Here is a 12532-nt window from a genome sequence, read left to right as displayed (position 1 = left end):
GCAGGTATGTGGGTATAAAGAAGCTACTCATTTTAGTCAAGTTGAAGACATCGTCCACTGGAATTTGTTCAGGAACCATATTTCTGGTTTACAGGCAGTATTGCGATAGACTAGGACAAAGTATTTAGGACTATGTCTTGAGTAATAAAGTTGGGAATGGAGAAGAGGCAAAGGCAAAATTGGCTGGACTTGATGATTGAGTACATGTGAAATACTTACATAAGAACAAATCATAAGCCTGCTCCCTATGCTCCCATCCTCTACTCCACAGCCTCCTCCCTTGCTGCTGCTTCTCCCATCTTTCACCACCTCTGAGAAGGTGGCTGTACCTCCCACATATGCTGATCTTGGTAAGTCTGACAGGGGTGTCTTCACCAAAAGCCACAGATTTGGCTTAAAAAAAACTTGATTTGAACACAAAGCCTGAGAATGGATTGGAATTTCCCACCTCAGGCTCAGCCAACATGGAGATTCAAAGTGAATGGCAACTTGGAAACCAAGTGCAGATGAACCAAGTACGGCCTTACATTTACAGAGAAATGGAGCACAGACAACATCCGGGCATTGAGATCACTGTGGAGGACCCACTAGCACATGGACTGATGCTGACCTTTGATTCATCCATCTGCCTCATACTAGGGGGAAAATGCTGAAATCAAAGTTGGATACAAGAGGGAACAAATTAATCTGGGCTATGACATGGACTTTGACATTGCTGGACTCTTGGCTCTCTGATGCTTGGCTATGAGGGCTTTCTGGCTGGCTACCAGATGAATTTTGAGATCTTTTAAGTCCCAAGTGACCCAGAGCAACTTGGCCATTTCTATAAGATGGATGAATTCCGGTTTCATACTAATGTAAACAACAGGATAGATTTTGGTGATTCCATTAACCAGAAAGGGAGCAAGAAGATGGAGTGCTGTGGATATCGCTCTATATAAATAAAGAACTGATTGGCCAGTGACCAGGCAGGAAGTATAGGCGGGACAAGGAGAGAGGAGAATTGAGGAAGGAGGAAGGAAAGGGGGACCGGCTGGAGCCACTGCCAAGACAAGGAAGATGTAAAGTACCAGTAAGCCACAAGCCACGTGGCAAAGTAAAGATTAATAGAAATGGGCTGAATATAAGAGTGAGAGCTAGACAATGATAGGCCTGAGCTAATGGCCAAGCAGTTTAAATAATGTAAGAGTCTGTGTGTTTATTTTATAAGTGGGGTCCGGGACTGGCGGGACTTGGTGGTGGGAGCTGGAGAAAAATTCTCCAGCTACACTGGAGACTACTGTCAGTCTCACCTGGAGAGCAACAAACAGTAACACCCAGAGTCTTCAGAGTAACAACCAAGTTTCAGGTCCACCTCAATGCCTGCTTTTCAGTGAAAGCAAACAACTCCAGCCTGATAGAGTCCACTCAGACCCCAAAGTTGTCAGCTCTGCTGGAGGGTGAGAACATCAATGCAGGTGACCACAAGCTTGGTCTAGGCCTGGAATTTCAAGCATAAATGAATATTATACAATCGTTAGACCTCCAGGCTAATGATGACTCAGCTTTGAGGAGTTACTGTTTCAGAGATAGAGAAGAAGCCAGAAAACGTAGTTTTAGGTGTGGAAGTGGGGTGGGGAGGAGCCTCCTACAGATGACAGGCTGCAAGTCCAGGTCCTTTGTAAGTCTGTATCAAGCTCACATATAAAACTATGACTTCCAGAGCATTGAACTTCGGCGTCCTAATACTAACTGCTGAGAAGCATGTACACACCTATGTGAAGGGGTGGAACTTCATTCCCCATCCCCACCCTAGCCTGTTAGTTACCTATTTTGCAGCAGAAGTAGTCTTCAGGATGTGGATGGTTATTTCTTGCCTACCATTTTAGGATAGAGGGTGGAGAAGATGGACATAATGGAGCCAGCCATTTAGGATTTAATTCTTTGTGTGTGTTATGGTGTGATTTTCTTTTCTTTCTTTCTTTTTCTCATTGTACCAGAATATGAAGCAGATTCTGGATTGCCATCTCTGAGCTAGGTAGGTGATTCTGGTCATACCAAGACAATACTAGGGATCTAAACTAACTTCTGCTATGACTTCACAACTCTATTTTTTTTTAGCAATTTAATGGGTACATTATAGAGTCTTCCATTTGTGTGTAATTATCTCCTCTCCTCCAAATGCTGTAATTAATATCATTTAAAATATAATTTGAATAAAATATTAAAACATCAAAAAATTACAAAAGTTAATTGTATATTCCTTGTGCTGACAAAAAATTAACATGGCAATTTATTGGGTTGTTATTCTGCTTGAAAACATCAGGCAATGAAATAGAGAGTATCTGAAACTATTTTACAGGAGATGCTATGCATAGCTCAAATACGTTTTTTTCTATTTGTGTACCATCAGAATGATAGCGTCTCTGGGGGAATCTGGGGGACTGACTGGCACAGGATCTTTGCTTTCTGAAGACCTCATGTAGTAGAATGGGCTCAGAACATATTTATTAGATCCAGACACTCCCACTAACAGAGAAGCATTTGCTTCCCTGCAGTCAATGTCTGCCTGGAGGAAAGATCATCTTATTTGTTGGTTAAATGAAGACTGATGTGCTTTGCATACTCTGAGCATAATTTTCTGCTGTTTAGATCCAGGACCCTGACTTGAAAGGTCACTGCCACCTGCTCTATGGAACAAACAACTTCTGGACATCTGGGCCAACACTGTTTTTGGATCCATTTGTACTCGCCTCTGCCTGGCTGCTTTTTTCCTCTTTACACCTGAGATAAGATGTCATTTTTTTCATAGGATGTCTTCTGTCATTTAACCTATTCCTGGACTGGCTGAGACCTTCTTGTGTCTTCTGTGATGCAATGTGGTTGTCAAAGCAAGTCACAGAAAACTGTTCACCTATGTGTTCCCACATTTGGTGTACTGAAGATGAAGAATGTCCTAGTCAATTATGTCCAACAAGTGGCACACATTCTCCTACTGGGGGATGTCTTCCTGTATGCTGCAAATGTATGTTGTTTCCATTGTTTAATAAATAAGCTGCTTTGGCCTATGGCAAAGCAGCTTAGAGGCAGGTGGGAAATCCAAGGAGAAAAACAGGAAAGAGAAAGGTGGAGTCTGAAGAGACACGAGCCAGCCACCCAAGGTGTAATATGTAATGGGACACAGGTAAAGCCACAGAACACATGGCCAAACATAGATTAATAGAAATGGGTTAATTTAAGATATAAGAACTGGCTAGTAAGAGGCCTGCTGTAGACCATTCAGTTTGTAAATAATATAAGCTCTGTGTGTTTATTTGGGTCCCAGTGGCTGCAGGACTGTGGGTGAAAGAGATTTGCCTGGATCTCGAAAGTGGGGGGTGGGGGTGGGAGTGGGGGGATGAGGTGGAGGTTGGGGGGGTGGCAGGACCCAAGATACCTCTGACTACATTCTCCAAACATCCTGCCCCTTGAAATCTCTATTTCCTCTTCTCTTCTCCTATTTTCTCAGTAATATTTGTCACCAATGAATATAATACATAATTGGCAACATCTATACTTTCTTTGTTATTACTATTTCTGATCAAGGATGTCAGCTTCTCAGACACAGGAGTTACCTGTTTTCTTTCACAGAACAGCGACTGATGTAAAATAGTTTCTTGTAAGGGTTTGTATTTTTTAATCAATCATCTCATTAAAGGCTGTTCAACTTTATGGGTGGTAAGATATTAACAAAAAGAGCTGTCACCCTTCACAGATATTCCTAGATGTATAAGAAACAGCAAACATCTGTACAGTGAAAACAAGAACATTATGACTTTAAATATTTAAGAATGTTTGTGCATTAAAAAAATTTCCATTAAAAAATGTCCACTATGGAAGAAAATTTGCATAGATCCTGACTCAACCCATTCACCCACGTGAATGCTGCAAATGCTTTCTACAAGCATCTGAATAGCTTGGATGGTTACTTTCTAATGTTAATTTAAATATTTCTGACAAACTTTACAGGTTTCACTTCAGGATTCTATACAATCCTGCCTATAATCTCTAGGTATGTTAGCTAAAATTTTCCCTTTTTCCCCAACATAATACCTTTATTAATTATTTGGGAATTTCATACAATGCACCCCAATAACACTCACTTCCCATTCCTCCCAGGCCCACTTTCCCACTCTTGTACACACATACCCCAAAACCCCAGCAAGTCCAAATTGTGTTGCCTGTATACACATTAGAGCGTGGTCAAACTCCCAGTGGCCAGGCCCTTAAAGAAAACTGAGCCCTTCCCTACCCTGCAGCCAGAAGGCATGAACTATGGAGAGCTACACTTCAGCATCTTTATCACAATGTTTAAGGACTCTCTTCAATAGCTTCCTGTCTGAACTGTTTATTTTGTGGGGGTTGAGGGGTTGTCACAGAAGCCTTCAATGTCTCTCATTCTCACTTGAGTCTGCAATTAATGATAGCACTGCAAAAAAAAAAAAAGCTTCCTTACCTATAGCAGCTGGAGGCAGCTTGGATCATGGATATCAATATGGTTTTCAGTAGCAGTGCACATCACAGACATCAACATGGTCTCCAGTGGCTACCCAGACCACTGTCCCCAATATGGCTTCCAGCACATTGGTGGAATATGATAGATCATGAACATTCATACTTTGTTTTATGAACCTCTTTGGGAAGAATATTTTTTTCTACTTCAGAAAGTTCCTACAACTGAGTTGGGTAACAGTACATTTCTAAGCTGGCAGCTACACTTCATGGGCACCGTAGAACTCTCTTCCTCAAGAACTTTCTAAACTGTGGATCTCTGGTTGTCATCTCTCTAGACTGGTCCCTCTTCCTCACTCATCTTTGCAAAACTTCAGTTTTATTTGTGTCTCATAAATGTCAGTGTGTCTTATCTTCCAGTTACTCTTCTTATATCCTTTACAGTTTTGCACAGCAGCCTTAGAAGTTTCCAGGACCTAACTGTTCCCTTTAGTGGTGAATCCCACCAGTTCTCTAGACCCTCTTACAGTGGATACAGAACTGGATACTTCATAATCTAAAAACTAAGTTCACCTTTCCCTGAAAATCTCATCTTTCTTGTTCATTTCAATGTTAAGAAATAACAAATATCCAGATACCCAAGCCTCACTTTTATCCCTTTTATAACCATCTCTTAAAACTCATCAAACCTATCTGATGAACAAATATTGATTTCTTCCTATTCTTTCATTATTATTAATCAAGAGTTGATGTGTATTAGTTAGCTTTCCATCACTATAACAAACTACATGGTATAACAAAGTTAGAAAAGAAAAGGTTGGTTTGAGCTCACGATTTTGAAAGTTCCAATCCATAACTGATTGGCCCCATTGCTTTAGGTCTATCAGCCATAGGCAATACAGTGATACAGCATGATATAGGTAATAGGTGATACAGCATGACACAGACCAGAACAAAAGTGATCATTGAATTACCAGAAAACAAAAAGAGAGAGAGAGAGAGAGAAGAGAGCCATTATCTGTTTTAATAACAGGTCCTCAATGACCTAAAAGCTTCCTAGTAGACACCAGCTCTTAAAGATCCACCACCACAGAATAGCACTTCACTGAGAACCAAGCATTTCACATATGGGTCTTTGGGAAACATCTAACATTCAAACTATAGCACAATTATTTCATCATTTTATACTTAGGTCACTGGTTATAACTGCTTGTTTATTACCATGCTCACTCTTCGGCTATTGACTATGACTGCCAGTTTCTTCTCATGGTCATCCACAGGCTATTGCCTATGGCTATCTGTTTTTTACTTTGATCATTCTCATATTTATCTTCCTACATCTTCCTTCTCATTGAAGATGTGCTGATAATTATAAAAGATGCCTTGAACAATGTCATGTTCTTGCTTTCAATAACAAACTGTCTTCCTGTTGCCCCAGTTCCTCAGCAAGAAGCACAATAAGCCATGACCTCATATCTGCTAGACAGTTAAATACTGAAAAGATGAATGATAGAAAATGTTAGCAAAGATGTGATAAAAATGGAAAGCCTATGTACACCATCAGAAGAACGTAAATTTGTACTTCTATTCAGAAAGCAGTATACCTTTTCATAAAATACATAATCACTAATCTAAGAGTTCCATTTTTTTAATAGAAAGCCAGAAAGAATGGAGTTAGTGTATTAAAGAAATATCTACATGTCTGTGTTTATGAAAGTACTATCCATAATAGCCATGACACGGAAACAATCTAAGTGTCTATTAACAAATTAATATAAAGATGTGATATCCATGTATGTATGTATAGTGTGTCCTTTGAAATGGAAGAAAATATGCCATTCATGACAATATGGATGAATCTGGGTGATGTTATGTTAACTGGAGGACATTATGATAAAGGAAATAGGTCAGACACTGAGAGACAAATATTCTATGATATTTTTATATTCAGAAGCCAAAAGAATGATTTCATATAAATATAAAGTAGAAGCCAGGCAGCAGGAGAGAAGGGAATGAAGAAACAGGAGATGTTGATCAAAGGGAACAGGTGTCAGTTAGACCAGAGGAATACATATCAGTGATCTATTGTACAACATGATAAGCAAAGTTAATAATAATATGTTGAAACTTTCAAAATTAAAAGAATAGACCTTTCATCAATCTTGTCTTAAAAAAAGTAAGTAGATGATGTGATGGGCATGCTGTTCAGCTAATTGACTCTTTCTGAAATGTGTATGATAATCCCAAACATCACACTGGACATCCTGGGTGTGCATAGATGTCAATTAAGTGAATTGAAAAAAGATCTTTCCCAGTGTCACCTCTGCTTACTTCTTTCAGGTCAAATCCTAATACTTTTTTATCTAGCTCTTTGGAATCTGGACATTAAGAGTTTTAAATATACCTGAATGTTCTCTGCCTTCCTCTCTTCAGGGCCTCAAGCCTATTGGTTTAGTTGGTACATGCATGTATGCCATTCAAATAACATTTAGAAAAGAATTATTGTTTTCGTTCCACCCCATTCTAAGAGAAACTCTCAAAATGAAGTTTGTCATTCATTCCAAAGACTCAATCATCCCTGTCATCTTATCCATGCAGCTATACACTGTCCATGTCCCAAGTCACATGATACTTCTTTTTACAATTTACACACCAGTACATTAGATAGTTTCATGCCATGTTTCTGTAGCAAACTGCAGATTGTCTGAGAGAATAGAAGCTCAGTGAGTTTAAACACCCTACTTCCCTAATTCCAGTGTTCCCAAGACTCATGCCATCTGGAATATGAAGTTCAAGGCTCTTTGTTGTTGCTGCTATTGTTTAAAGATGGAGTGATAAATCATAAGGGAATTTGTTCCTATCTTCTCTGGCACACAGAGTTTTCTCATGATATGAAAAAGGCAGACATTTGGGTTTTTCATCTTAAATCAGGCACATCAAATTTGTATTATACTTAGGGAATTTTCTCAAATCTGGCAATCTCAGACTTAATTTTTAGCGTATTGCTTTGTCTTCCTTTATTACTCATGGTAATTTTAAAGGAATCTAAAAGAGGCTCCATCAGGGGTAAATTGCCAGATGTTATTTTGTTCTGAAAGCTCTCTATTCATTGATGTGTGGGCTTGTGTTTGGGCAATTAATACATCCTCCTCTGCCTTGAGTTGAACGTACTATCATTATAAGTCTACGGTATGAGAGTCTTTCTAACTAGCTTCTCAAAAATTTCTGGAAAAGTCTACCCTCAGTGAAGGAAAGCTGTGTGTTTATTACTGTGAGGATTGGGTCAGCCCCCTTCAAGGACACTGTATGGTGAAAAGCTATAGCTAGAATTATAGGATTAAATATTGGAACCCCCTGTGGTTGCATTTCTAATAGTCTTCTTTGATAATGCTATGTCATAAGATGCAAAATCTTCACAGAGCTGTCAGTTCATTGAAAGAAAAAATGAACAGATGTTCACATAGATAACTAAGAAAGTAAATTTTGGAGGAGTAATCCGATACAGTGCAAGCAGATACAATATGTATTTAAATCCAGGTCTCCTACCATCATTTATTTTAACACATAAAACTAAAATTATTAAAATGATAGGGAAACCTCTGCAGCTTGTTCTAGAATTCCAAATTTTTTGTTATTAGGAAAAAAAAATGGAATGTCAGGTAGTCAAATTTCATCGTCAGTCCCTTACTCTTAATATCTCCAGAAATTAATCTCTAACCTAGTCTTTCTGCACATAGAAATTAGATAAGAGAAGGAAATGCAACATTTTGTATCTTAATAATTCTTAAGTTAAATTGCTATTTTATATGATAAAATGACTACTTTAGAAAGTAGAAGTGAGCTTGGCTATTTAACACAGGAAGTCCTAAAAGTAGTAAGAGCATATTTTTAAATAATCAAAAGAGCGTGTTCTGATACATAGCTCTCTACAGAATTCATCAGAGTATTTGCAAATGACCTGCTTAGTTTTGTTTAGGGTAAGGAATCACCTTGATGGCAATCTAGCCTCAAACAAAACCATTCTATTTAATCTGTTTTGTACCAGGCACCATGCTAACTAAGCCTTAGAACTGCAAAAGTGGCTTACACAAGACACAGTTCCTCTTTCAATGTATCTAAAAATAGGGAAGACAGATACAAATAAAATAGCTACACAAAATGTGTACTTAAATTTTCTCTGCTAGGCAGTGTTGTGTGAATACTGTGAGTCTCAGAACAGAAGACCTCAGAGAGCCCAGTAAGCATCGCAAGACAAATGGCTATTTCTCAGCAGTAATCCAAGCATAGGAAAATGTCAGAAGGGACCATCATTCACTCACAGAGAAAGCATTATGGCTGTGGTACAGAGAGGTGTGGAAAAAAGATGGAAGATGAGGAGGTTTGGAGGAGTCATGTCACCTACAACCTTTTTAGCTACCTTTGAGTGGGTCTGAATCCTTATCCTAAATCAATGGGAAGCTTTGACAAGTGTAACATTAAATCTGTACAAGTAAATGCATAACTGACAGGTAGGTTGTAACGCATATGGTTTACACTAAAAACATTAAGGAGTAACATTTACTTAAGAATTTTGCATTCTTGAATTCTATTATTCATTTCTACCATATTTGACTACAGACTTACCCTAGGGAAAATGAAAATATGAAGCACAGTGTATGGCAAAAAAAAATCCTTTGTGTAAACATTATTGAAGAAATACTTGAGCACATATCAAATCAGTACTTCCCAATACCTGAGCCTCTAAGAAGCACAGACATTCATTAAGAGATGTCAGCAAAATGCTGACTTGCTACTTTCCTAGAGCCACAAGCCAAAAATGAAAACAAGGGACAAATATTTGTGAAATCTTCATGACAAATGTGCATTACCAAAGCTAACTGATAAGCACTTTAAAAATCTGGGTAGAAAATTCAGACTTAAATAACTGTATTTGCTTTCAAAACAGTCCAGTTGCCTACACTGCACTCTGATTTCGACACTTCAACAAAATTATCAGTCATTGTGTCATTCATTTGTTGGCGAACATTGAGAAATAACACATCAGGGTACCTTCAGCCTAAAAATTAGCATGAATACTGCTAATCTGTGATCTAAGCTGCTTGACCTTCTCTGGAGCAGATATCAGAGCTGAGTTACAGCAGCTGCTCCATCACACTGCAAGCCAACTTCAGACTGGTGAGTGAGCCCCGTCTAGAACAGCAATATTATATGTACGGAGAACTATAACCTTGGCTTCGGCTGTTCATATGTGTGATGTCTATATAGAACTATATCACAGAATCATGTCTTATAAACCCTTGTTTAATCTTTCTAAGTTCCAAACTTGTACACCAAACCACATGAGCAAATCCTTGCTTGGGGTGTCTAATTAGAGAGATCCAACTTCACATGTTTAAATCAGGACTCCTTCCTACGTCTCTGTCCTCAGTATTCTTTCTTGGTGACTGCTGTCACCATTAACATAGTTACTCAGAATGATGATCTTTAATAGTTGTTTTGACTCCTTTTGTTCACAGCTTATGTTCAAAGCACCAGTATGACTTATTGGTTCTACCTTCAGATACCCCTATACCAACCTTTTTGTATGTTCTCTCTCCTAAACCAAAACTGGCTGCAACAGCAACATTGCTATTCTGGCCCTGATGTTTAATTATTTTTATTACAAATAGAGAAATCTGCAATCACACTGTGAATCTACTCAATGTTCAGTGCTTGCCATGCTCAAGACACAGTTCAGTAACCTTACCAGGGCTCATGAAATACAACATGATCACTTCCATTAACTCCTATTCATCTTATCTATTTCCATGTCACTTGACAAACTACTTTTCTTGATATTGGGTGCTAGGATATCGGAACTCCTCCACAGGTCAAGAAATAAGTATGTAAGTTTCCACTCCAGACATGGGTACTTTCGTCTTCCTTTTCACAGCAAGAAAGTCACTAAGGCTTTTGCTTGCATGACAGTTAAGTATGTTGTCAAATGCATATACTACAGTGACTTTACCATTGATGGCTTGGATAAAAATAAATTACAACCATTAACACATATCTCACCTCTTTTCCATACCAATGGGTAACATGACTGCACATATATAATTTTACTTGGGGGAATTTTATTTCCATGTCCACTACATTGTAAGTGTCAAAGTCTGAGACTTTGTCTTGCTCATCACTGGATTTCCCAGGACTGAAGCAGGCCTGCCTCATTCCATTGTGTTGATAATCATAGCTGAGTGAGTGAGTGAGTAAATGAATGAGTAAAAATAGTAGAAATGCTCCCATTGGTTCCCATTCTCTTCTTCAGAACATATTTTCTTGTTCTCAGGGAGTCTGACATGATGAACTATGGTGGGCTGCCCCAATGGTTAGAACAGATCCAAGCTATTTAAAATGAAAATAAAATGAACAATTAGATGTAATGGCATCAGTGTTAACTGCATCTTCCAGTTAGGGGCATAGGAAATTAGAGTATGCTGCTACAGGGCATGAACCATCATACAGTAACAGTTGCAGATTCAAAGCTTTGGCCCTGCAGTGTTTGAAGGTTTCTATGGGAACAACACAATCCTATATTATGTTTATAAGCTTAAAATACGTGGTGGCAAGAAAGTGCTGCTGTAACAAACCACGTGTGGATGATTCAAAAGATGAAAGCCCATAAAAATTAATGATCAGAGAAGAATGTGGACCAGTAAATCAACAGCCACATTATTAAAAACAGAGGAAATGTAATTGGCCACATATGGTCACAGGATAATGAGGCAAGAGTCACTGAGCTCTTTAAGCCAGTTATGTATATATACTCACACAGGGCGGCACACAGAGGGAGCAGCTGATGTGCCAACAGCCTCACAGAAACAAAATCTATCCTCCAGTAGTACTTTTCATGACATCTAATTAGCAATTATGAAAAGGGCTTAACGGTGAGAACAAGTAACTAAAGTAAAACCACCCTAATGAATTACCACTGTCACATTTGTGTGTAAGTAAAACAGGCTTTGGAAATAATAGACTCCAGGTTTAGAGCCCAGGTAACAATTGAAATGAAACATCCCAGGGCTCTTTATCTTCCCCTAATTGCCTCAGCTTCTCAGGGTTGAAAAACAAAAGCTTATTCTCATTGCAGGCCACTAAAGAATTTGAAAAAGAAAATAACCTGTACCTACAGAGATACCTTATGAAAACTTAGATTTTTCTGGGCCAACAAGATGGTGAGGCACCAAGATTCATGATCTAAGCTTGGTCCTGGAACATACATAGTGGAAGGAGGGTGAGTGTCTCTTTAACGTTCTGTAATTTTGTGGACTCAGGGTCAGCTCACAAGAGATTCAGAGCACCACTAGTATGCTGTTGTAAATCTTCTTTTTTCCAGACTCGTTTACTGGCCTTTGAAAGTCTTGCCACTTTTTCTAAAATTTAACAGTATGTCAGAAATAAGATACAGAAAAGTTGAAGTGATTTTTAAAAATTTTTTCTCCTAAAATTTGACTTTGCATAGGTTGATTTTCTGTTTCATTTGGGTGAGCTGGTATTAATTTGTATGGCTGCAAGTTAATAAAATACTTAGAGTAGACATCCCAAAGCCTTCCCTACACACCAGCTTCATCCTCTTTTGGATGCTGCTCCCTTCTTTATTTTAAGCAGTCTGGTGGACAGTGGTGGTTACCCCCTCTAGAAATTTACAAGTTATAATTCAGTTCCTTAGGACTACCACATTGAGCTTGCTTTAAGATATTTATCTCTATGATTTTTAAATTGTATGTGCTTGTGTATAAATAGGTGCACATATGTGCAGGTGCCTCTGGTGGCCAAAGGTGTTGGATTCCCCCTGATTTTGGAGTTGTAGATGGCTCTGAACCCAAGAGTTGAACTCCGGAATAGCTGAACTGAGTCATCTCTCCTAGTGTATATCTTTGTTACATTTGTTTGTTCATTTTTGAGACAGGGTCTTACTGTATAGCTCTGCCTGGAACTCTCTATGTAGAACAGGTTGTCCTTGAACTCTGCTTAGACCAACTAGCCTCTGCCTCCTGAGTGCTGGGGTCAAAGGTGTGCCCCA

The 12532-nt window shown here is 38.7% G+C and overlaps 1 pseudogene; it reads left to right on the top strand.

Annotated features, from left to right (window-relative positions):
* Positions 1-247: 247 nt before the first annotated feature.
* LOC131904486 (voltage-dependent anion-selective channel protein 1-like) lies at positions 248-1498 on the top strand (annotated as a pseudogene).
* Positions 1499-12532: the final 11034 nt, after the last annotated feature.

Source organism: Peromyscus eremicus, chromosome 2, assembly GCF_949786415.1.
Source record: "Peromyscus eremicus chromosome 2, PerEre_H2_v1, whole genome shotgun sequence".
Lineage (NCBI taxonomy): Eukaryota > Metazoa > Chordata > Mammalia > Rodentia > Cricetidae > Peromyscus > Peromyscus eremicus.
Note: the sequence above shows the minus strand (reverse complement) of the source record. Positions and strands in the feature narration are given on the sequence as shown.